At 33.2% G+C, this 25,036-nt stretch overlaps 1 protein-coding gene across 1 annotated transcript in view; it reads right to left on the bottom strand.

Annotated features, from left to right (window-relative positions):
• LOC105262427 (cysteine-rich motor neuron 1 protein) overlaps window positions 1-22,137 on the bottom strand; it is a 156,175-nt gene extending 134,038 nt beyond the window's left edge. The window contains exon 1 of the mRNA XM_059124186.1: window positions 20,860-22,137. The gene's annotated coding sequence lies outside the window, so the exon portion shown is untranslated. The remainder of the gene's footprint in view (window positions 1-20,859) is intronic.
• Between the last annotated feature and the right edge of the window lie 2,899 nt (window positions 22,138-25,036).

Genomic DNA, 25,036 nt, shown 5'->3' on the forward strand with positions numbered 1-25,036 from the left:
CGTTATATGGGGGCTCTACGAAGACGTGGACCTACATGGCTCATTTTCTGTCTTATGCTGTAGTATCTATTACGAACTTCAAATACAAAATTTAAAACAATTCCGGTGAATTGTGTTGCTAAAATCATAAAAATACCGAATATCGGGAGGTACAGTAATATGGGGGCTATACGAAGACGTGGACCTGCACAGAAAATTTTCTGTCTTATGCTGTAGTATCCATTACGAACTTCAAATGCGCAATTTGAAACAATTCCGGTAAATAATGTCGCAAAAATCATCGAAATACTGAGTATCGGGAGGTACCTTTATATGGGGGCTATACCAAAACTTGGACCTACATAGCCCATTTTCAATACCAAAAGTCCTACAGACATAATACTATGGTGGAGGTTATAATTATTTACAATGCATGGCGTATGAGTGTCAACATAACTCATACGCAAAAGAGGTCTCCAGGTAGAATTCTTCCTCCAATAAATTAAGTAATTTTTGGCCTAATCAAACTTATAATACCCCCAACACATGGTGTTATAGGGTTAGCCTACATTATGTCTGTCGAAAAACTTGAATTAAATCTAGTAGAAATAACCTACAGTGCATGGCGTATGAGTGTCAACATAACTCATACGCAAAAGAGGTCTCCAAGTGGAATTCTTCCACTAAAAAATTAAATATTTTTTGGCCTAATCAAACTTATAATACCCCCAACACATGGCGTTTTAGGGTATAACCAAAATTATCTCTGTCGAAAAACTTGAATTAAATCTAGGATAAATAACCTACATTGCATGGCGTATGAGTGTCAGTATAACTCATACGCAATTGGGGTCTATATGTGGAATTCTTCCCTCCAAAAAATTAAATAATTTTTGGCCTAATCAAATTTATAATACCCCCAACACATGGTGTTATGGGGTATAACCAGAATTATCTCCGTCGAAAAAAATTGAATTAAATCTATAACAAATAATCTACAATACATGGCGTATGAGTGTCAACATAACTCATACGCAAGAGGGGTCTTCAGGTGGAATTTCTTCATCCAAAAAAATTAAAAAAAAATATTGGCCTAATCAAATTTATAATACCCCCAACACATGGTGTTATAGGGTATAACCAAAATTATCTCCGTCGAAAAAAATTGAATAAAATCTGGGATAAATAACCTACAGTGCATGGCGTATGATTGTCAACATAACTCATACGCAAGTGGAGGTCTCCATGTGGAATTTCTCCTTCAAAATAAATAAATAAAAAAAAAAATAAATCAATATTTCCCATTGAATTTAAATTTCTCAAAAACAAAAATTCCATGTTTATTCCCGAACATACATCCCAGATCCATTGCAAACAGAAATAATTTAAAATAAATCCATTTATTTTTGTTAACTCACAAAAGTTAGTATTAAAATGTATATCCTCCTCCGTTATCAACAAAACGAGACCAGCGGAAAAAAAATAAACGAAAAGAAGAAGTAGCAACACCAATAAGCCCTGGGTATTTTCGCGAATATCCATGCCGGCCGAGGGGTGTTAACAAAACCTCTTAAAATTTATTCACATGGATGGACATATGGGAGAGTCGGCCATGGTGTGTGGTAGCAAAAACAGAAGCAACAACAACAACAGGAAAACTAACAAAACATGGTTATGAGGTATTTAGTTGTTGGCCAAATGCCCGATAGCCAGTCAGCCAGCCAGCCAGCCGGTGTTGGCCGTTGGCGAAAAAAATATATATGAATCAGCTGTTGTAGTTCTAGTAAACCAAGTATAGAAGTGGCTTGTATGGGTATGTGTGTGTGTTTTGTGATACTAACACAAAAATAAGTTTTTTAGCCTTGTAATACTTTTTCTCTATATAATTTTGCTTTTATTTTTATTTTTTTTGTTATTCTCACTCACATGGTCCTGGCATTGCTTCAAGTTGGCCAGCATGGGTATGAGGATATGTGTGAGTGTCTCTCTTTCTCTCTGTGTGTGTGTTTTACGAGTGCATGTGGGACATTGTTGTTTTGTTGCTTATTTTTCTGTTGTAGTTTTTTATTTCTTCTGTTTTTAGTTATTTTTGTGATTTTATTTTATTTTTTCCTTGTTTTATTGTTGTTGCAACTTTCAGCTGCAAACAATTTTTCCATTAGCATGCCTTGGTTATGTTGCCTTATTTTTTCCTAGGAATTTTTAGATTTTTTTCTCCAATTTTTTTTTTTTTTGCTTTTGTCCCACAACCTCTCAACCGAGCATTTGCTTTAGTCAGAGATGTTAGTTCAGTGTATAATTTTTTGCTAGCATTTTCTATAATGCCACATGAGGTAGAATTTTTTATTTTCAAAAAGTGTTACTGTTTTTTTTTTTTTTTTTTTGGTAGAAACGACATGAAAAGATATTTACTTGTCAAAAGGATTAAAATGTGAAATGCAATTTTCGGCATATCCTTTTTGATGGGATGTGGGGAAGGGGGGTTTTTGTATAACTAAAAAATTAGAAAATTGTCTAAAGATGATATTTAATTTTTGGAATAAAATATAAAAAATTATTTTAGGAAACAAAAAATACAAAAATATATATGCGGCGTATGAGTTATGGCAATACTCATACGCCATGTTCAGTATCAGAATTCATTATTTTGTAAAGATCAAAAGTATTAAATGCAAAATGCAATTTTCGGCATATCCTTTTTGATGGGATGTGGCAAAGGATGTGATTATATTGTTACAAAATTAGAAAATTATCTAAAGATGATATTAAATTTTAGAAATTTTAGAATAAAATATTTTAAAATAATTTAGAAGTACAAGTTAAAATATTATATGAGGCGTATAAGTTATGACAATACTCATACGCAATGTTCAGTATTAGCATTCCATAGAGGCCAAAAGGATTAAATGTGATATATAATTTTCTTTTTTATAGGATGTGGGAAAAGAGGTGATTATATAGCTACAAAATTGTCTGAAGATGAAATTAAAATTGTCTGAAGATGAAACTAAATTTTTGGAATTAAATATTTAAAAAAAATATATTTTAGAAAACAAAAAAAAAAAAACAAAATAAAATATGTGGCGTATGAGTTGTGGCAATACTCATACGCCACGTTCAGTATCAGAATTATTTTGTAGAGGCTAAAAATATAAAAAGTGAAATGCGATTTTCGGCATATCTTTTTTGATAAGGTGTGCGGAAGTGGGAGCTTATATAGGTTCAAAAATAGAAAATGGTCCTAATGGATGGATTATATTGAAATTTTAGAATAAAATGTTTTAAAATAATTTAGAAATAAAATTTAAAACATTATATGAGGCGTATAAGTTATGACAATACTCATACGCAATGTTCAGCATTAGAATTCATTATTCCATAGAGGCCAAGAGGATTAAATGTAAAATGCAATTTTCACCTTGTCCTTCTTGATTAGATGTGGGGAAAGGGGTGATTATATAGCTACAAAATTAGAAAATTGTCTAAAGATGAAATTAAATTGTGGGAATAAAATATTTAAAAATGTTTTAGGAATAAAATAAAAAATAATATATGTGGCGTATGAGTTATGGCAATACTCATATGCCATGTTCAGTATTCAGAAATTATTATTCCATAGATGCTGATGTTGCGTATGATTTATGACAACACTCATACACCACGTACAATGAACAAGGCTGAAATGGAATCAAATGGAATTTGGAAATATTTCTTAAATCCAATTTTGGGGGCCTTTACGACCCTTGAAAATATCTTTATACCCTCAGCCACGTGACTACAGAGGGTATACATGGTGTGATAACAAACTGCAACCAACTTCAGACAGCTGTCATTTCTCTCGTTCGACAGCTGTTAAAATTATACCAGTGACAGCTCATTATATTGTTTACAAGAGTACATAAGAATATTGGTAAGAATTTTCCAGAAAAAGATTCATTCGTGATGGAATTCAAGCGTGATAGTGTGGCATCAGAATATTATCGCGAAAATATTCTGGAGGGTGTATTAAAGCCTTGGGCACGCAAACATTTTGACCGCAGACCTTGGACTCAGCACGGGCCACCCAAGAATGATTACAAAATGAGTTACCTCGCTTCATCCAAAATCTCCGGATACCAATCCCTTAGACTATTGTGTCTGGAGTATTTTGCAACCTCAAGCAAGCGCTTCGCCGAAAATGAGCCAACATACCGCAGAGCAACATTGGGGGCTATTTGGAGGCTTTTACGACCCTTAAAAATATCTTTATACCCTCAGCCGACAGAGGGATATACTCTTTGATACGACCAAAACGTACCTCATCGAAATAACGATTTTAGACCCTAGGTCTCGATCGATCTAGCCGTGTCCGTCTGTCTGTCTCGAAGGGAGTTCAAACTTGTTACAAACATGGTACAGTATTATTATTAAACTTAGATCGAGTTCGGAGATCGGCAATATTGGTCCCCCCTTTCTAGTATCTTACCAAAAAAAGTTCAAAATTTTCAGAAAAAAATACTGCACAGAAAGAGAATCGATAATCCATTTTTGTTGCACGGTCGCAAGAAATATTTTAGATCCTAGGTCTCTTTGTCTGCCTATATGGCTGGCTGGTTCGCACGACAACTGTGGAAGGGGGTATTCGATTAAGTCCAAACTTGGTTCATCGTAATATTATCATCAAACTTAGATCGAGTTCCAAGATGGCCAATATCGATCGACTGCTTCTTGTAACTCCCCGACCAAAGGCCAACATTTTCATAGAAAAAAAATTACATAAAAAGAAAGGATAGTCCGATTTACATCAGTGTTAGGTTAGGTGGGAAAATGGGCAATATCGGTCAACTCCATCAAAATTTGAATATCTACGAAGCTATTAAAACGTGAAATTAACATCCGACTCAATTCGGGCTTGATACATCTCAATATTTCCATCAACACAAGATCTGATATTAAGATCGTAGGGATCGGACTATTTCTTCTGGTACCTCCCCCGCAAAAGGTGAAATTTTTGAATATTCATGAAGCTCATAAAACCCGAAATTCCAATCTGATTCCATTGAGATTTGGAAAATCTCCATATTTGCATCAACACAAGATCTGTTGTAAATATGGTGGAAATCGGACCATTCCTGCTGGTACCTTCCCTACATAGGAGTCAGAGTTATGAAAAACCAAAACAATTATAAAATCGAAAATAAGCATCCGGTCTCTTCACATTCTATGCATCCCATTATTTTTACTAGCTTATGATATAATGTGAAAATGAGACATATCGGCGCACTCCTTCTGGTACCTCCCCCACAAAGGGTCGAAATTTTGAAAATCCATGAGGCACATAAACGCGAAATTTACATCCAATTCCATTTAGATTTGAAACAGCTCAATATTTCCATCAACACGAGATCTGTTATAAATGTTGTAGAGATCGGACCATTCCTTCTGGTTCCTCTCCCACAAAAGGGTCAACGATTTGAATAACCAAAACAATCACAAAATCTGAAATAAGCATTCGGTCCTCTTTATATTTCCCACGTCCCACGTTTTTCTACTAACTCAAGATCTGGTGTGAAGATGGGACATATCGGTCTACTACTTCTGGTACCTCCCCCACAAGGGGTCAAAATTTGAAAATTTGAATATCCCTGATGCTCATAAAACACGAAATTAACATCCGATTCCATTCAGACCTGGTACATCTCAATATTTCCATCAACACAACATATGTTGTAAAGATTGTAGAGATCGAACCTCCTAGGGCCTAGGTTTACTTCAAAATGTTTTTGAAAAAAAAAATGTTTTAAAAATTCCTTAACCAAACTCAAATGATGGGCTTTAATATACCTCGAAAAATTAATTTATTGTAAAAATCTCCTACCCAACATAAAAATATCTACTTCTAACTCCTCTTCTCTCTTTCCCATATTCTCGATTCCCATAGTAATTCAATGCGATTCTATATTCCCAATACACTTTCCTCATTTTTTTTTTCTTTCCACCCCCCACATTTCCCTCAACTAAATAATTTGATTGATATAAATGTATTTATAGATTGATTCAATCATTTGCTGTGAATGGCTTGTTTATAAATTGGAAATAAAATTTTATTTTATTATTTTTTATTTTCCGATTTCCCTGTACCTTTGTTGCTTTAAAAAAAAAAAAAAAACTGCATCAATGCATTAGTTAGTTGATGTGCATTTCATTTTTATAATTTGATTGCCGGAAATTGCTAAAATGTGTCTGTTTTCGGTTGGGTTTTTATTTTTATTCGGAAATTTTAGTTGAATTAAGTCAAGCAGACATTGATGGGATTATATGTTCGTTAACACAAATGCACACATGCACACATATTTTCGAACAATTCATTTTCGGAGATGATTGACGTGACAAAGAGAGTGTGTGAGTATTTTAGTTGCAAAAAAATGAACTCGAATATGTTGTTGAATTGTGGACATAGTGTGGTATGCGCTATGACAGCACTAATACGCCTTGGAGAGGAAATAAGTCTTTGATGACCTAAAAGACTGGGATTTTAAAGAAATACAGATATAAGAAAATATAATATATATATAAATATATATATAATGGCTCCAAAATATTTTCACATTGTTACCTTGACCTTTTACGTCTTAAGAGTCTTAATTAATATTCTTTAAAAAAATACAAATTTTGTGGACCTTAAAAAAAATAAAAATAAAAAATTATTAAAATATTTAAAAATGAACGATACTTTTAAATGTCTCTGTAGAAAATTCAAAATTGTTGGTCATTTTATAGTTAGAACAAAAAATATTTAAAAAATACACGGTTACACTTAGAAAGGTCCTTGAAAAAAAATCTTTAAAAAATCCAAGCCTATAATTTTAAAGTTTCTCAATTATTTTTAAAAAAAATCCGTGATAATAGTAATAAAAATCAACTGTTATCTTTAGAAAGATCCTTCTTTAAAAAAATCTTAGTTTATGGCTGAAAAGATCCTTGAAAAAAATTATTTAACAAATCCAAGGTTAGACTGAGAAAGGTCCTTGATAAATATTATTCAAAAAATCCACGGTTATACTCGGAAGTATCCTTCAAAGAAATCTTAAAAAAATCGAAGGTTATACGTGGAAAGGTCCTTGAAAAAAAAATATTTAAAAAAACCGTGGTTATTGTAGAAAAGGTCCTTGAAAAGAATTTGATAAAAATTCCAAGCTTATAGCTGGAACGGTCCTTGAAAAAAGTTCTTTAAAAAATCCAAGTTTATTGAGCACTCAGTTTTTGAAAAAAAATCTTAAAATTCGGAAAGGTCCTCCAAGAAATCTTAAAAAATCGAAGGTTATAATTGGAAAGATCCTTGAAAAAATTATTTAACAAATCCAAGGTAAGAGTCAGAAAGGTCTTTGATAAATATTATTCAAAAAATCCATGGTTATACCCGGAAAGGCCCTTCAAAGAAATCTTAAAAAATCGAAGTTTATAATTGGAAAGATCCTTCAAAGAAAATTATTTAAAAAACCGTGATTATTGTAGAAAAGGTCTTTGAAAAAAATTCTGTAAAATATCCAAGCTTATAGTTGAAAAGGTCCTTGAAAGAAAGTTCTTTAAAAAATCCAAGTTTATTCAGCACTTAGTCTTTGAAAAAAAAAATCCTTAAAGCCACCATTATTAAAACCCCGTGGATCCTTAAAAAATATTCTTAAAGAAATTCAAGTTAATTGGATATTTAGTCTTTGAAAAATAATCTCAAAAAATCAAATCTCATTGATTATAGTCCTTTAAGAAAAATTCTTTCAGAACTTCATTTAGCCCTTGAAAATATTCTCTAAAAAAAACCATGTTTATTAGGCATTTAGTGATCGGAAAGTATTTTTTTAAAAAAATCGAAATTTTTTGGGCATTTAGATTTTGAAGAATCAATTGGCGTTTATGGCCTTTGAAAAAGGTTTCTTAAGAAATCCACACTTGTTGCCTTAAAAAAACTTGTAAATTCAAAATGATTCCTTAAAAATTTTCGGTTTTTGACCTAATCTTCCCTGCAAAAAATCCACTTCTGATCCCAAAAAAAAACTCTCATAAAATAATACACGTTTGAACGTTACTAAATTCTGATTTTTTCCTTGATGACCCATTGATAAGATGGGTCTATTGAAAGTCCTTCAAAAATTAAAAAAAAATTAAAAACAAAATTTAATCATCTTGGGAAGTAAAACAAAATCCGCAAAAAAACAAAAGTGGTAGACTTTTTTTGCACCATGAAAAAAAAAAAATATTAATTTTTTATCTGTGGATTTTTTTAATTTTTAAATATTTAATCATTAATATTTTTTTATTTTTACTATTATTATATTTATTTAAAAATTGTCCTCATATTAATTAATTTTAATGTAATTAGTTTGTTTTTTTACTTAGTTTTCTGTTCTACTTAGTTATTTATTTACTAATTATTTTTTATTTATTTATTTATATTCGCTAATATAATTTTTTGGCACTTCATTTCTTTAAGTTTTTCATTAATTTTCTTTTCCCAATTTACCTTGTAATTCTTGAGAACTTTTCCATTACTTCATTAAATAAACCCAACGACCTTCAAATTATTTTATTTCGCTTTTCTTGCCTACCTTAATTTGAAACCATAAATTTGGTCAAATATACCTTAGCCATAAAAAACCAAAAAAAAAAGAAAAAATATGAAAAAAAATATTCTTTAAGGTAGAATACATTTGCCAAGGTCCTTGAAGCTTGTTAGTAATGGTTGTTAACGAATTTCGTAATAATTAAAGTACATTTACACACACACACACACTCTGAAAACGTGCAAACTTTCATTGCCAAGTTTCCTTGTGGCAATGGTTGCCATGCCAAACAGCAGCACCAGCAGTAGCAGCCTTCGCCTAAAATCCCACACCACATTTTGGATTTTTTGTGCTTCGTCACAATAATGTCAATATCATAACCACAGCTGTGTGGGTGTTTGTCAGCAAATGTTTCCAACGAAAAAAAAAAAAACAACAACAACACCGACAATAGCAGTTTCATAAACACTACAACTTAAATGAGGAAAATTATTCGTGGTAGGGAAATTTTGCATAATGTAAACACGGTAAAAATTCATTAACAACAATAACAACAGCTGGGCTTTTAAAGTTACAGCTGTTTAAGTAACACGAGTTACAAGAGTAGCAGCAGCAAGGAAACAACAACAACAACGGCAAATAATATAATGGCAATAGAAGGCAATAATTCAGCAACAGTCGTTTGGGTAACACCAACACCAATGTAAAGCCAAATGACAAACAACAACAGCAGTAGCACCACGAGAAACACACACACACACTCTCACCACTACATCAAAATTCTTTATGAGTTAACTACTCCCAACACCCACAATGTGTGTCATTTACTAGGAGGTTTATTTTGCCATTAATAAAATATCACTGTTGATATAACAATGAATTTACACTCACTCACACTTACATACATACAAGCAGGAAATCAACAGAATTTTTAACTATGTCGCTTGATCACACACATGGTCACCACAACAGAGAACACATTTTTAACACAAATATTTACAGAGGCAAACAAAACTCCGTTTACCACTGACCCGCCTTTACACCCATTCAAAATGCACAACATATCATACCATAAACACCCACACTCACTTACATGCATAGACTCAGAGTCATTTGGTATAACGGCCACCACACACACATATTCTCAGAGTCATTAATGCCATTGATAGATGTGGTGAGTGAGAGAGAGAGAGTGAGTGAGGAGGATGTGGGTGCATTACTCAATAATTATAAACACACACACGAACTATTGTTGAACGAGGAGAAACGATTGTAAACATCATGAGAAGAATAACAGTCATAGCCTGCAACAATAATAAAGGCCAAGTAATAGTACACATTCACAAGCACTCGTGTTAAATTCATTGCATTAGTGAGACAGAGATTTTAGGAGAGGTTAACTCATGTTTATTTCTTCACAATGCAATGACTGACCAACAACAAATATTAAAGGCAAACTCCCACAATTTGAAGGGAGAGAAATGTTAAGGTTATATTTATTTAAAGAAATAAAAATGTAAAGTAATAACGAAAAAGAAAAAGGCATAAAACAAAATTGAAATATGATGAAATTATGAAATTATAAATACAATTGAAATATGATGAAAAACTTAATAGATATATAAGACAAATAATAAGAACAAAATATTAAAATAAAAATAATAAAAAATAAATTAAAATAAAAAATAAATAAAATTCATAAAAATTAATTAATTAATTGAATTATAAATTTCAATTAATTGAAAATAAATTGAAATAAAATATATGAACACTTACATATTCTGAGTCATAAATGCCATTTATAGATGTATGGGAGAAGGGGAGAGAGTGAGGAGGAAATGGGTGCATTACTCAATATTTATAAACACACACACACACACGAACTATTGTTGAAAGAGCAGTAACGGTCGTCAACATCATGAGAAGAATAAGAGTCATAGCCTGCAACAAAAACAAAGGCCAAGTAACCATACACAATCACACGCTCTCGTGTTAAATTCATGGAATTGGTAAGGAAGAGATTTTAGGAGAGGTTATTTTGTATTTATTTCTTTGTGTTTATTTGTTGCAATGACTGACCAACAACAACTATTAAAGGCAATTTCTCACAATTTGATGGGTGACGTGCGTAACGGGAGAGAAAAGGTTTAAAAAAAAAAATTAAAAATTAATTAAATAAGAGGAAAAACTTAAATAAAAATAACAACAAATAAATAAATAAAATATTTTAATAAAAAATAACCAAAAATTTTCAAATAAAATATAATAAATACGAATTAATATAAAAAATAACTTATAAATAACAAAAAATAAATAAATAAAATATTTTAATAAAAAATAAAAAAATATTCAAATAAAATATAATAAATAAAAATTAATATCAAAAACAAAAATAAATTAAATTAAAAAAAAAAACAAATTAAGTTAAATTTTAAAATAAAAATTATTAAAAATAATTTTATAAAAAATCTTGACTTTTGAAAAAATATGTTCATGGAAGAATGTATAAATAAAATAAATAAATGATTAAAATATTTTAATAAAAATTAAAAAAAAAATATTCAATTAAAAAAAACTAAATAAAATTTAATATCAAAAAAATAATAAAATAAATTATATTAAAGGAAATAAAATTAAATAAAATTTTAAAAATAAAAAGTATTAAAAATAATTTTACAAAAAGTCTTGACTTTTGTAAAAATATATTCATGAAAAAATAATTTTTTGATTTATTTTTTGCTCCAATTTTTTTTTAAATAGAATCCTTGAAAAATATTATTAAAAATATCCTCTCGGACTCTCGCTCTCTCTTTCTGATTTTAAAATTCATGAGGAAAAACTGAAATAAAATATGGTTTATAAATAACAAAAAATAAATAAATAAATAAATAAAATATTTTAATAAAAATTAAAAATAAATATTTAAATAAAAAATAGTAAATAACAATTAATATCAAATAATTTAAAATAAATTATATTAAAAAATTAAATTAAATTTTAAAATAGAAAGTATTAAAAATAATTTAATAAAAAATCTAGACTTTTGTAAAAATACATTCATGGGAGACGGATTTTTTTTGATTTATTTTTTGCACCTATTTTTATGTTAAAGACTAGAATCCTTGAAAAATATTATTAAAAATATCCTCTCAGACTCTCTCTCTCTCTCTGATTTAAAAATTCATTTTCCCTAGTTTCTCATCTTCCTCGTTGTGTACTGATGTAATTTAAAATAAAATATATTAAAGCAAAATTAAATTAAATTTTAGAATAAAAAATATAAAAATGCGTTTATTAAAAATCTTGGTTTTTGTAAAAACATTTTCGGATTTTTTTAAGTATTTCCTGGCACTTATGTTTATTTTAAAGACTTAAATCCTTGAAAAATATTATTAAAAATATCCTCTCTGACTCTCACACTCTGATTTTAAAATTCATTTTCCTAATTTCACATCTTCCTCGTTGAGTACTGATATAATTTAAAATAAAATATATTAAAGCAAAATTGAATTCAATTAAAATTTAGAATAAAAATATTAAAAAATACATTTATAAAAAATCTTGGGTTTTTTAAAAACATTTTCGGTTTTTTTAAATTTTTCCTGGCACTTGTGTTTATTTTAAAGACTAGAATCCTTGAAAAATATAATTCAAAATATCTTCTCTGACTCTCTCTCTCTCTCTCTCTCTCTCTGATTTTAAAATTAATTTTCTCTAGTTTCTCATCTTACTGATATAATTTAAAATAAAATAGAATAAAGCAAAATTAAATTAAAATAAATTTTTAAATAAAAAATATAAAAATATTTTTATTGAAAATCTTGGTTTTTGTAAAATCTTTTTCGGATCATTTAAATATTTCCTGGCACTTATGTTTATTTTAAAGACTTGAATCCTTGCTAAATATCATTCAAAATATCTTCTATTGAATTCTCTGATTCTCAAATTCATTTTTGTTTTTTTTTTCCCAAGTTTCCCTACTTCCTCAGTGACCCCTTGTAGTTTACCTTTCACTTGCTTTTGATCGATATTTGACTATCTCATCCTGTGCATATTCTCATATCCTGTTGTTTTCCGTTTTTCCCTCGCCTCAACTCTTGGTGGCCTTCGATTACCCGAAACATATGAGGGGTATTAAATTTATCAAACGAACCCATTCCCCAAAAAGGGAGAAATATATCCTTTAGCATGTCCTTTTTTTCGAGTAGTTTTTCTAGAATTTTATTTATCAAAAGAACATCGAAACGAAATGAAAAACACTTCTTTTGCCCAAAGACACTTAATCGCCTGGCCTTTTTATTTTTAACCAAGGCAGCTTGTTTACTTTATATCCTGCATTTGATATTCTGCTTAATGGCAGGGAAATGAAAGAGTTAAGAATGGCCCCAGCCCAAAAGGAGAAAAAAAGATAAATTTCCTCACTATCTTGCCGGGGCCCATTAAAAAACATGAAGAGCTGCAGCAGTGGAGGAGAAATAAATGAATGACTGAGTGACTGGAATGAACGAATTCACTCAGGTAATATAGCCAAGCAGCCGGGCAGGCAGGCAGTCTACCATTAAAACACTCCATCAACATCACCATTAAAAGCATTGAAAGTGAGACTGATGGAATGGCATCAGGACAAGACATGAACAAGGACAACAGCAGCAAAAGCAACTATACCAGGAGCCATGGCTGGCATCAGCATCAAAAGGTTGTATATTTATCAATGTCATATCATTGTTATTAGGACACAAGACAATCTCTCTCTCACACACACACACCCAAAACTCTCTGAAACTCATTCTGAGAAGGGCAACAGTTCCCAGAAGAGTATGTCAGGCAATGCCATCAGGACTTGTAAATTCTTACGTAAATGTGAATACATTAAAGTTCGTCAGAGGATATTAAAGACCAAGCAGAGCCTGGGCTCTTCTTCATCTTCTCCATTTTTTTCTTTTGCCATAAATTACCTCTGCTCTCTTTTGGGGTTATAATTCGCCACGTTGGGGGGGGGGGGCTCTCCAAAGTCAAAATGATGGCAATTTCACGGCTATTGTAATGGCTAAAATGTTTTCCATACTTTTCTGTATCGCATGTGTCGCCGGCAATGCGTTAAGATTCAATACAGGGTCACACCAAGGAATACGGACAAAAAAAGAGAAGAAACTTTTGTGAACTTGTCATGCCTCAACTCATTTCAACTTTTACCCCGATGAAATGTTGTGACACATGGCCCGGAAGAAAGACAGCAGTAGCCAGGAAAATGAAAGTAGGAACATGGAAAATGAATGAATTTATCCCATAAAAGATGACAGACATTGAAGATTGAAAGGTTTGTCGAAAGAGTATTTCTTGGTTCTGCTGGAATATTTTATGCCTGAGAGAAGTCAAAAGTGATTTTTCAAAAACAAAAAAAAAAAACAGATCTGTCATTCAGGAAAATGTCTTTATCGAAAATTTTAATTTAATTTGAGGGAATTTATTGGCATATATTCAGGTCAAAAATTAATAAAATTAAATAACCAGGTAATGAGGTCCTAGAAAATCAAACGATATTCCTATTAGATTTAAGAGGATGGAAACATAGAAAAATATTCTTGGACCAGGGGTCGTATGAGATATGTCATCAGTTATACGCCATAGACAATAGGCCAAAATTATTATATAATTAAAATAAAAAAAAAAATTAAAATAAAAACATAATATTCAGGAAGCAACTTTAGATTCTTAGATATATTTTTACCAGGATCAGCAGAATAATGTCTTTGAAAAAAATATTTTTTTTTTCAATATTTTTTGGTAGAGAACACTTTTTCCATTACAGGAAATTTTGACAGTTATTTTTTCAATAGTGGAATTAAAAAAGTATATCATATTAAGAACCACTTGGAGAGTGGTTCTAAAAATGCAAATATCTTTAGAGGCCAGAGGCAACATTGATTAAATTTTTAGGGAGTTTTAATGGAGTCATTTTAAATATATACAGTGTGAGATGAAAAAAAAAAAAAAAACTGCAACCAAGTTCAGACTGCTGTCATTTCTAAGCCCCTCGTCCGACAGATGTTAAAATTATTCCAGTGACAGCTCATTATATTGTTTACAAGCGTCCGAAAGCATTTTGGTGAGAATTTTCCAGAAAAAAAGTTATTCGTGGTGGAACTCAAGGGTGATGGTGTGATTTCTTTATATTTGACGGGAAAAACACAAGTGGCTATCTTTAGGGCACTCCAGCATTTAAATGTGAATAAATCTTTTGTGGCTCGTGCCATCGCTCGTTACCGTGATACTGGAAGCGTAGCCCGCCGTCGAGGAAGTGGACGAAAGAAAACAGCAACATCAGCAGAAATGGTTCGTAAAGTAAAGAAGCGAAGCGACTTGATGGAAACTCGTGGTGGCCAAAAAATGGCTAGTGAGCTGAAGATATCGCAATATTCCATTCGGCAAACAGTTTGTAATCGATCGTGCTTACTTGCCAAAGAAGTCAGCTGAAAATGTGCACCCTCGGTTGGCCAACAGAACTCAAGCGCCGGCCATGGCGTGTAAACATCACGATCATTAGCCTGACTTTGGCACTTCAGCTCTTCTAGGTTATCCTTAATAGTTTTCCTGGCCCATCACATCTGCCCTTTACAAGGCATCCATAAAGCTTCCCCATAATAGCATAAATTTTGCAGGTTATAATCCAAACCATTGATTAAAGAAAACTCCTGAAACGAAAATGTAAATCAAACACCATTAATTATTTTACCCAATTTTGGATCTTACTTCCGTAGATATTCCTGGACCTCACTTCCTTAGATATCCCATATTATTAACCTTTGAACAACTTCCATATCCAACCTATTCCTAATCCACATAAAATCTGAAATATGACAACACTACCACCAGGCTGAATGGGTACATGAGCTGCATTTTTAATACATTTTTGTTGTGAGTCTTTCCATTTTTTGCGAAGCCCGCTCAGGCATAATTTCATGTTCCGCAAATTGTATTAACGTTGTTATTGCTGTTTTTTTTCTTTTGCTCCCGATACTGCCACTGTTTATGCTCGGCAAATATATGTTTAGCTTTAAAGCAATTTATGAAAAAGCCGCTTAATTCTTAGAAGTGATTGCCCTGGTTTTTTTTCATTTTTTATTTTTGTTTGAGTTCGAACACATTTTCCTTGGCAATGGCGTTTTAATTATTGCGTTATTCTACCTTGTCTGCGTTTCGTGTTTTATTTTTTTTTTCGTTGCTTTTCTTTTGGGGTTTTTAATACATTTTATGTGAATTCTAGGAATCGGAGGAGCATTAAAGTTCAAATTGGTTTTTTGAAATATTTAAATTATTAGACGGAAATTGATGGATGGTTGGATGGTTGGAAGTGAAGATGTATGAAAGAGAGAGAGAGAATATGTCATGAATTCCTTGAAGTGATGAATTTCATATACATACTCTCAGGTGATTTGTGGAGAATATATTGCTTGTTTTTTTATTATTATTTATTTTTTTTTTTCCTTGGAAGGTAAATAATATCTTTTGGGTTTCGTTACCAAAAAAAAAAAAAAAAAATCAAATTATATTTCGAACTTATTAATCTTGATTTATTCCTCCACTTTGTCATGGGGAATATTGAGCACTGCCAGGAGACACTTTACTGGCAAGCTGTTGTTCAGAATTTTTGATATTATGTTCTCTGCTTCTTTTTTGGTTTTAATCAAATCCTGAAATTCGGAGAAAGTAATACTCAATATGTTACTGTTGAACATTACTGCGTTTTAGCATGGGAAATATTTTAATGCAATAAAATATAAATTAGGCTGTTAAAAATATTCTTAAAGTCATAAGAAAAATACGCGTATTTGTTTGATAGTCCTTGAAAAATTAATCTTCAATTTTCGCAAGCCCTTGACAGCTACGCTGAAGTTAACATCAATATTATTTGGAAAACAATTTTTTTTAAAATAAAATTTGGTTGGAGGTCCTTGATTTTTTTTAAATCTATGTTGCCACTAGTCATTGAAAAACCAGTAAAGAAAGTCTTAATGTCGGACGGGGCCGACTTTATGATACCCTACACGACTTTGCTAATTTAGCAGAGCTCCACATAACAATTAAATGTTGTAATGGGAGAATTCAATCATACACGCCATGATTATAATTATAATTTAAAGTTCAAAGGACTAAATATGCCAAAACATTTGTATCTTTTAAATTCGGACTTGTATTGCCCGTTTGGTGCAAAATTAATTTGAAATCAGATAAAAATATATATGGGGGCAATATCCAAATCGGAACCGATCTCAATAAAATTAGGCAAATATATTTCTGAGCTCTATTTGATATATTTCCCTGAATATCATTGTTACGGAGTGCATATTACGGCTGTGGGTAACAAATACAACAAATCGGATGAACAATACATATGGGAGCTATAGCTATATCTGAACCGATCTTCACCAAATTTGACATACTAGGTTCTAGACGCAATTCGGTTGTATGTGCCAAATTTCATCCCACTTGGACAAATATTAGACGTTTGGTGCACAATCGAAGGTAAATCGGACGAAGTTATATATGGGAGCTTTATCCAAATCTGAACCGATCTCGATAAAATTCAGCAAAGGTATTTCTGAGCTGTATTTGCTATATTTCCTCAAATATTGTTGTTACAGAGTGCATACTACGGCTGCGGAGAACAAAAAATTGCAAATTGAGAAAGAGACTTTACCCCTCTCGAGAATATGACGAAGCCTGGAATCGTTATGGGTAAGTAATAGAGATTTGGAGTCTTTATGATACAACTGAAAGGGAGCAGCCTCTTGGTCCTTAGAAATAACTCTTTAAAAGTCAAAGGTCAAAAGGCCGTACAAATATTTTTATTTTTAAAATTCTGTTCCTTGAATATTTGTTTAAACACTAAGATAGTGAAAAATCAATGATTGACTTTTTGGTCCATGAAAAGATTTTCAAAAATAAAAAGTTTCATTAAAAATGTTGAATTAAAAAAATAACGTAGAAAATTGAAAAAATATTGGTTTAAACACTCACGAAAAAAGTCTTGAAAATTTTTCAGCTTTAAATATTATCCAAAATAATCTTCCAGTAAATCCGTTTTATAGACGTTTTTGTCTTGAATGTTAATGACTTTTTGTTTTTTTTTTTTTTTTTTGATAAAAAAATGTTAAAATGATCATCGATTATAGGTCTTTTTTTTCAAAAATTCAAGATTTCCAGCTTATGTGCTTGAAAACATTTTTTTTTAACAAGAAACAAGTCGGAAATTATCAGTCGGTTTTGCCGACATGTGTGTAATCTCAGCCAATGCTCGATTATTTAAATATATTTTGACTTTTGTTATTATTTTTCAAATTATTGACTCTCCATGGATTAGGTTCTGAAGGAAGGGAGCAATATTGTTCCATTTAAATTAATTTTTAGAAAATGTTAAAATGTTACGTGGGGTACCAGATATAGTCGACCGAAGTATTCCATTTTCATTTCATACTTCATCTAATGCAGATACAAATATTGGTAGAGGCAAAATTACAAGGAAATCGACTTCGCATTAAAAGAAAATCGAACTTTTATATCCGATTTTATTCAAATTATAAATTCCAAATTCATCTCCGGTTTCTGGTTGAGAAAAATATTAAGATATAGCAAGTTATGACGAATAAAAATATTTAAAATTGTGACCCTTTGTGGGTGAAGTACTAAAACGGGGTTCGCAGATAGATCTTCACAACGGATCTTGTGTTAGCAAAAATGTTTGTATGTGTGAAATTTGAAGAGAGTTGGATGTTTATTTCGCATTCTTTAAGAGTTTGGTTTGGTTTCAAAACCTATGTAGGCGAGGTACCAGAAAGAATGGTCCGATCTCTACGATCTTTATTACAGATCTTGTGCTGATAGAAATATTGCGAGGCACAAAGTCTGAATGGAATCCGATGTTAGTTTCGCGTTTTATGAGCTTCAAGGATATTCACAATTTTAAGCATTTGTGGGGGAGGTACTAGAAGGAGTCGACCGATATATCCCATCTTCGCAGCATATTTTGTGTAGACGTAGAAATAATGGAATGAGTCAGATATGAAGAGTTTTGGTTATTCAAAACTTTTGACCCTTTGTGGGGGAGGTATCAGAAGGAGTGAACCGATATATGCCATCTTCACACCAGTCCTTGGGTTAATAAAAGTGTGTGGGGGAGGTACTTGGTGGAGTGGGCCGATATTGTCCATTTTCTCACCTGACCTAGTAATGATGCAAATATTAGGATTTGCAAAGTTGGAGCAAAATCGAATTATCCTTTCTCTTTCTGTGCCGTAACATATTTTTTTTAATGTAAATTTAAAATATTAGGCCTCGAAAAATACCATTTCACAATCGGGAATTACTTATTAGGTCTTTAAAAATCCGAATCATTTGGTCCATTGATCTCGGAAACATATTTTTCATATATTCAAAATTATTTTTTTATCGATCCCTGAAAATGCAATCTTCAATAAACGACGACATTCTACAACATCCTGTACTCAGGCCTACTATCTTACCGACCAATTTTACAATTCTTTTCCCAAAAGTCAAAATGGCGATTGGATGATTGGTACGTTAAGACTTACTTTAAAAATTTGTTTGATGTAGTTTTGTATGGTTTTTATACCCTCCGCCATGGTAGGGAGGGTATATTAATAGCATCAACTATATGTCGATAATACGATGTCTGTCCATCTATGCGCCTGTCCCTCTTTCGAAATCACTCTAGCTTCCGAACGAAATGATGTAGATTGATAAAATTTTACTCAAATGTATGTTATGTCTTCAGTAATTTTGGTATTGAAAATGGGTCATGTAGGTCCACGTTTTGGTATAGCCCCCATATAACGGTACCTCCCGATATTCGGTACTTTGATGATTTTAGCGGCATTATTCACCGGAATTGTTTCAAATTTGGCATTTGAAGTTCGTGACGGATACTACAATCTATGACAGAAAATAGTCTGTGAAGGTCAACGTGTTCGTATAGCCCCCATATAACGGTACCTCCCGATATTCGGTACTTTGATGATTTTAGCGGCATTATTTACCGGAATTGTTTCAAATTTGGTATTTGAAGTTCGTAATGGATACTACAGCCTATGACAGAAAATTATCTGTGCAGGTTCACGTCTTCGTATAGCCCCCATATAATGGCACCTTCCGATATTCGGTATTTTCATGATTTTAGCGATATTATTTATCGGAATTATTTCAAATTTCGTATTTGAAGTCCGTGACGGAAACTACAATCTATGACAGAAAATTGTCTCTGCAGGTCCACGTCTTCGTATAGCCCTCAAATAACGGTACCTCCCGATATTTGGCATTTTGATGATTTTAGCTACATTATTCTCCAGAATCGTTTGGAATTTCATATTGGAAGATCTTAATGGATACTACAATATATGTCAAAAAAATTCGCATACGTCTCCACGTCTTCGTATAGCCCCCATACAACGGTACCTCCCGATATTCAGTATTTTTGATTATTTACCGGAATTGTTTCAAATTTGGTATTTGAATTTCGTAATAAATACTACAGCCTAAGACAGAAAATTATCTCTGCAGATTTACGTCCACATATGGCCCCATATCTGATATTCGGTATTTTGATGATTTAACGACACTATTTATCGGGATTATTTAAAAATTTCGTATTTGAAGATCGTAATGGATACTTCAGCCTAAGACAGAAAACTGTCTCTGCAGGTCCACGTCTTCGTGTAGCCTCGATATAACTGTACCTCCCGATATTCGGCATTTTGATGGTTTTAGCCACATTATTTACCGGAATTGTTTTAAATTTGGTATTGGAAGTTCGTAATGGATATTACAGCCTATGACAAACATTTGCAGGTCCAGGTCTTCGTATATCCCACATATAACGGTTTTCATTTAAGTGGTAGTTTTCGCATTTTTTTTTTTTGAAAAATTAGTGGAAGGTATTAAAAGTTCGGCTCGGTCAAAATTAACGTATTTTTTAATTGTTATTTTTTTCTTGGATTATAGAATCTTGGTTCTAGAAAAAAATTCTTTAAAAAAATTGGGTCACGGAAACAAAATTTTTAAAATTCAAAATTATTGCATTTTTGATCCCTAGGCAAGAGTCCTTAAAAATCAGACATCCTGTAACCAACAAAATTTTCATAGCGACCAAATTTACAATATTCAAACTAAAATACACCCAGTTTTTTGCATGAAGAGGACATTAAGAAATAGCTTCAAAATTGTTCTGATGTATTGCTTTTATTGTTGTTGTTGTTTTATCATATTTTTCCCAACATTTCCTTTACTTGTCTGTCATATATGTTCTGTGGCTTGTCTCTTCGAAACTTACCTAATTTTATGGTGTTCCTTTTATTTTCTTTTTTTTCAGAAAATGGCAGACGTCTTGGATGATGGAGCGAAGGGGCAGGGGAATGCAAACATAAATTCCTTGCAATGGGAAATGAAAATCAAATTTACATTTCCCCACAAAAAGCACACTCGACAAAACACGTACACGCACACACACACGAATATGTATTTTTTTTATTTACCTAAAATTAGGTTTTTCTTTTCGTTGAAAGTGGGAAATTCCTCTTTTTTAAACCCTTGGCATATGTTACACAAAATCCGAAGATCGTTAAGGTTTTATGTTTGAAAATTTATTGAAATTTAATTTTGATTTGCAAACAAAAAAACAGAAATGTATTTCCCTCGTGGTGTGCAGTTTTATTTGATTACGTTTTGTTTTGCTATTTTTTTAGTTGTTTTATTTTCGTTTTTTTATGGCCTGCTTTTAGGCGTATATTGGAATGGCCATTAAATACGTAAAATTATTTATTGTAATTTTTATTATTGGGTTTTGTTTTACAATGCCCCTGTCACACATTGACATTTACAAATGTAAGTGGTTTTTGTTTTGGTTTTTCATGATTTTCCATGGAGAGTATCAACCTCTGTCGGCAGGGGAAGGAGGAACAAATATTTTTTGTTTTTTATTTTTTTATTTTAAAGAACCAAATGCTGGCATTGACAGACAGCTTGTGGGCTCAGCGCTGACACGAAACAAACGCACCAACATCTACCGGCCCCAACAATGCCGTGAGCCTATTTAACACACACACACACACGGACACCGACACAGACACACTTTCACTTTAGATTTACACGACAGCCCATCAACATTTACATAGTTAACACCTGTGTTTCGTTGCCTTTCCTCCTTTTGGCTTCATTCGGTCTTGTTGTACGTTTTGTTTGTTTGGCATCATTAGCGTAGGGAGGTGACGTAAAACGGGAAACGGAAATCGTTTAGTTAAGCAAAGTTTGCCATTTGTAGCATAACATTAGGCGTTAACGTGAGCTACGAAACCGAAAGAAAACCCAAAAAAAACACAATCATGACAAAACAATTTCTGCACTTTCTTTTGCTTTTCGCCACGATAATCAATCAAAGTTCTGTTGCCTTTGCCATTTCTTCAAACGCACTTTAATTCATTGGGGAATTCTTTCGCCCCATCTCTGCCCCGAAATTTATGCTTTAATTTTTGTATTATTTTTCTTTCAAAACCAAACAAAAACACAATTCTGTCTTCTTTTCTTTTTTTCATAAATTTTTGATGCGCTCTCGTCTACCGTTCTATAGGTTACGTTATCATAGACTGAATCCTTGTATGGCTTAGGCAGCCAGCCATATCCTTAGCGTACGTACCCAACTCGTACAGGAAAAAACGAACTCCCAGTATTTTCTGAGACAAAAACCAGTATTTCCGTGCTGCGCATGTCCCTTACTCAAGAGAGTTCCCACGAAAATTTTAACACACAACATTTTTGTAGAGTTTTTTGTGTAGAGTTTCCAAGGATTTTGTTTGTTGTTTGTTTAAGACGGCAAAGTGAAAGAAAAACGACTGTTGTATGTTTGTGGTAACATTTTAGTATTCGGAGCAACGGCTACTGGGACAGTGTTGTTGTGCGGCGTAACAACAAACATTTTTTTGTTGTTCTTGTTTTTTTTTTCATAGAAATTGAATCAGCATATGGCGTAGTTTCTTTAGGCTGTGTTGATTCATTGGGGGTCATTTGGGCAATGAAAGACAATAAGTGGTGCATACTTTCAGGAGAAATCAATAAAAATCGTAGAGGAGCCTATATTCATAAGCGAAATAGAGAAACAAGGAACGTCTATAAATTAAGACTACATCCATTTTTTTAATCCTCCCAAAAGTATGCACCACTTATTGTCTAGAGACAAAACAACAGTGTAAAGATATTTATTTTTACAAATATTTTAATCAACAATCTGGACGGACCAAAGAGCCTCTAATTGAGGATATAGGGGCCTTGGTTTTTACCATAGAGAAGTTGGAGAGACCAGTGAGATTTTCTTAAAGAAAAAGGCTAACAAGGGAGTCCCTCTCATAAAGGAAATAGGTAGGCTAGAGGGTCTATTTTTATAGAAGAGGTGGCAGCTGAACCAGGGAGCTGGTGGATTGTCCAGAGAGCCTATTTTCATTGGTTGTGGGGTCTGGTTGCCAATTTTCATCGGCAAGCTACCGACTGGTTAGGAAGCATTGTTTCATTGGTTGGCTCAAGACGCCTCTTTTCATAGGATATGTTGCCTTTAGAAAGACTAAATTGGTAGTAGATCAGGGAGCCAATATTCATAGGCAAGTTGGTCGACGGGTTAGGGAACCTTTTTTCATTGGGAAGTTGTTGGATTGCTCAAGGAGCCCATTTATACATTGTAGGTAGCTACATGGTGGGTCAGGGAAGCCTATTCTTATAGGCAAGCTTGCGAACGAGTCATAGAGCCGATTTTCTTAGGGGAGCTGGCAAAAGAGTCATATATCCGATTTTCATTGGAGAGTCGGCCAACAGATCAAGGAGCCTATATTCATGACAGAGCTGGTAGACGGGTCTAGAAGTCTATTTTCTTTCCTGGCAGGTGAATCAGGGTTCCATTTTTTATAGAATTGCTGGCGGACGGGTTAGAGAACCAATTTTTGGCGATAAGATCAGGGAGCCTAGTTTTAGAGGGAAGATAACGGGCGGGTCAGGGGGCTTATTTTCATAGGACAGATAGATAGCTGGTTGGTCAAGGAAGCTTTTTTATAGGCAAGCTTGCGAACGAGCCATAAAGCCGAACGAGCCATAAAGCCGGAGCTTGCAAAACAGTCATTGATTCGATTTTCTTAGGGGAGCTGGCGGACGTGTCATAGGACCTATATCCATAGGAGAGTTGGTGGACGGGTCAGGCAGCCTATTTTCTTTCCTGGATGGTGGGTCAGTGTGCCTATTTTCATAGACAAGCCTGCTGACGGATTAGGTAGGAAAGAAGAGAGCTGGTGAACGGGTCAGAGAGCCTATTTGCATAGGGAAGATAGCCGAAGGGTCCGGAAGCCCATTTTCATAGGACAGATAGCTAGGTGGAGGGTTAAGGAAGTTTTTTTTTTTTTTTTATAAGCAAACTTGCGAACGAGCCATAGAGCCGGTTTTCTTAGGGGAGCTGTCAAAAGTGTCATGTATTTCCGATTTTCATAGAAGAGCCGGCGGACAGATTAGGAAACCCATTATTATAGGAGAGCTGGTAGACGTGTCAGGGAACCTATTTCTTTCCTGGCAGGCGAATCAGGGTTCCATTTTTTATAGAAGGGCTGGCGGACGGGTTAGAGTACCAATTTTGATAGGAGTACTGGAGGTAGGATCAGGAAGCCTAGTTTTAGAAGGAAGATAGCGGGCAGGTCTGGGAGCCTATTTTCATAGGACAGGTAGCTAGGTGCTGGATTAAGGAAGCTTTTTTATAGGCAAGCTTGCGAACGAGTCATAGAGCCGATTTTCTTAAGGGAGCTGGCCAAAGATTAATGTATCCAATTTTCAAAAAAGAACCGGCGTACGGGTCAAGGAGCCTTTTTAAATAGTAGAGCTGGCGGACGGGTCAGAGAGCTTATTTTCTTTTCTGGCCGATGGGTCAGGGTACCTATTTTCATAGACAACCTGGGTCGTTGGTCAGGGAACCTATTCTGAATGGAGAGCTGGCGGACGAGTCGGAGAGCCTGTTTTCTTTTTTCTGAGGGGTCAGAGAGTCTATTTTGATAGGAGACTGGCGATCGGATCTTGGAGCCTATTTGCATAGGGAACGTAGCGGACGGGTAAAGGAGCCTATTTTCATAGGAGAGATGGCGGACGAGTCGGAGAGCCTTTTTTCCTGGTGGTTGGATCAGGGTGCGTAATTCCATAAACTAGCTGGCTAACGCGTTATAGAGCCTATTTACATAGGAGAGCTAATGGACCAGTTGAATCTAACTAGGTATGTCAGGGAGTTTATTATAGAGGAGCTGAAAATTTAAGAATCTAATCATAGACGAAGTTTAGAGACCGGGATTCAATTTTTATTGGCAATCTGAAACGACCATTGTCAGAAGTCTACTGTCGCTTAGCTAGACAGAAAGTCTATCAAAGGGAAATGATCAGGGAGGTCAGTTGCCAGGAAATATGTCTTAGAAGACTTGGATGGCCAATGGTTCTGCCTG

Source organism: Musca domestica, unplaced genomic scaffold (assembly GCF_030504385.1).
Source record: "Musca domestica strain aabys unplaced genomic scaffold, Musca_domestica.polishedcontigs.V.1.1 27, whole genome shotgun sequence".
Classification (NCBI taxonomy): Eukaryota; Metazoa; Arthropoda; class Insecta; order Diptera; family Muscidae; genus Musca; species Musca domestica.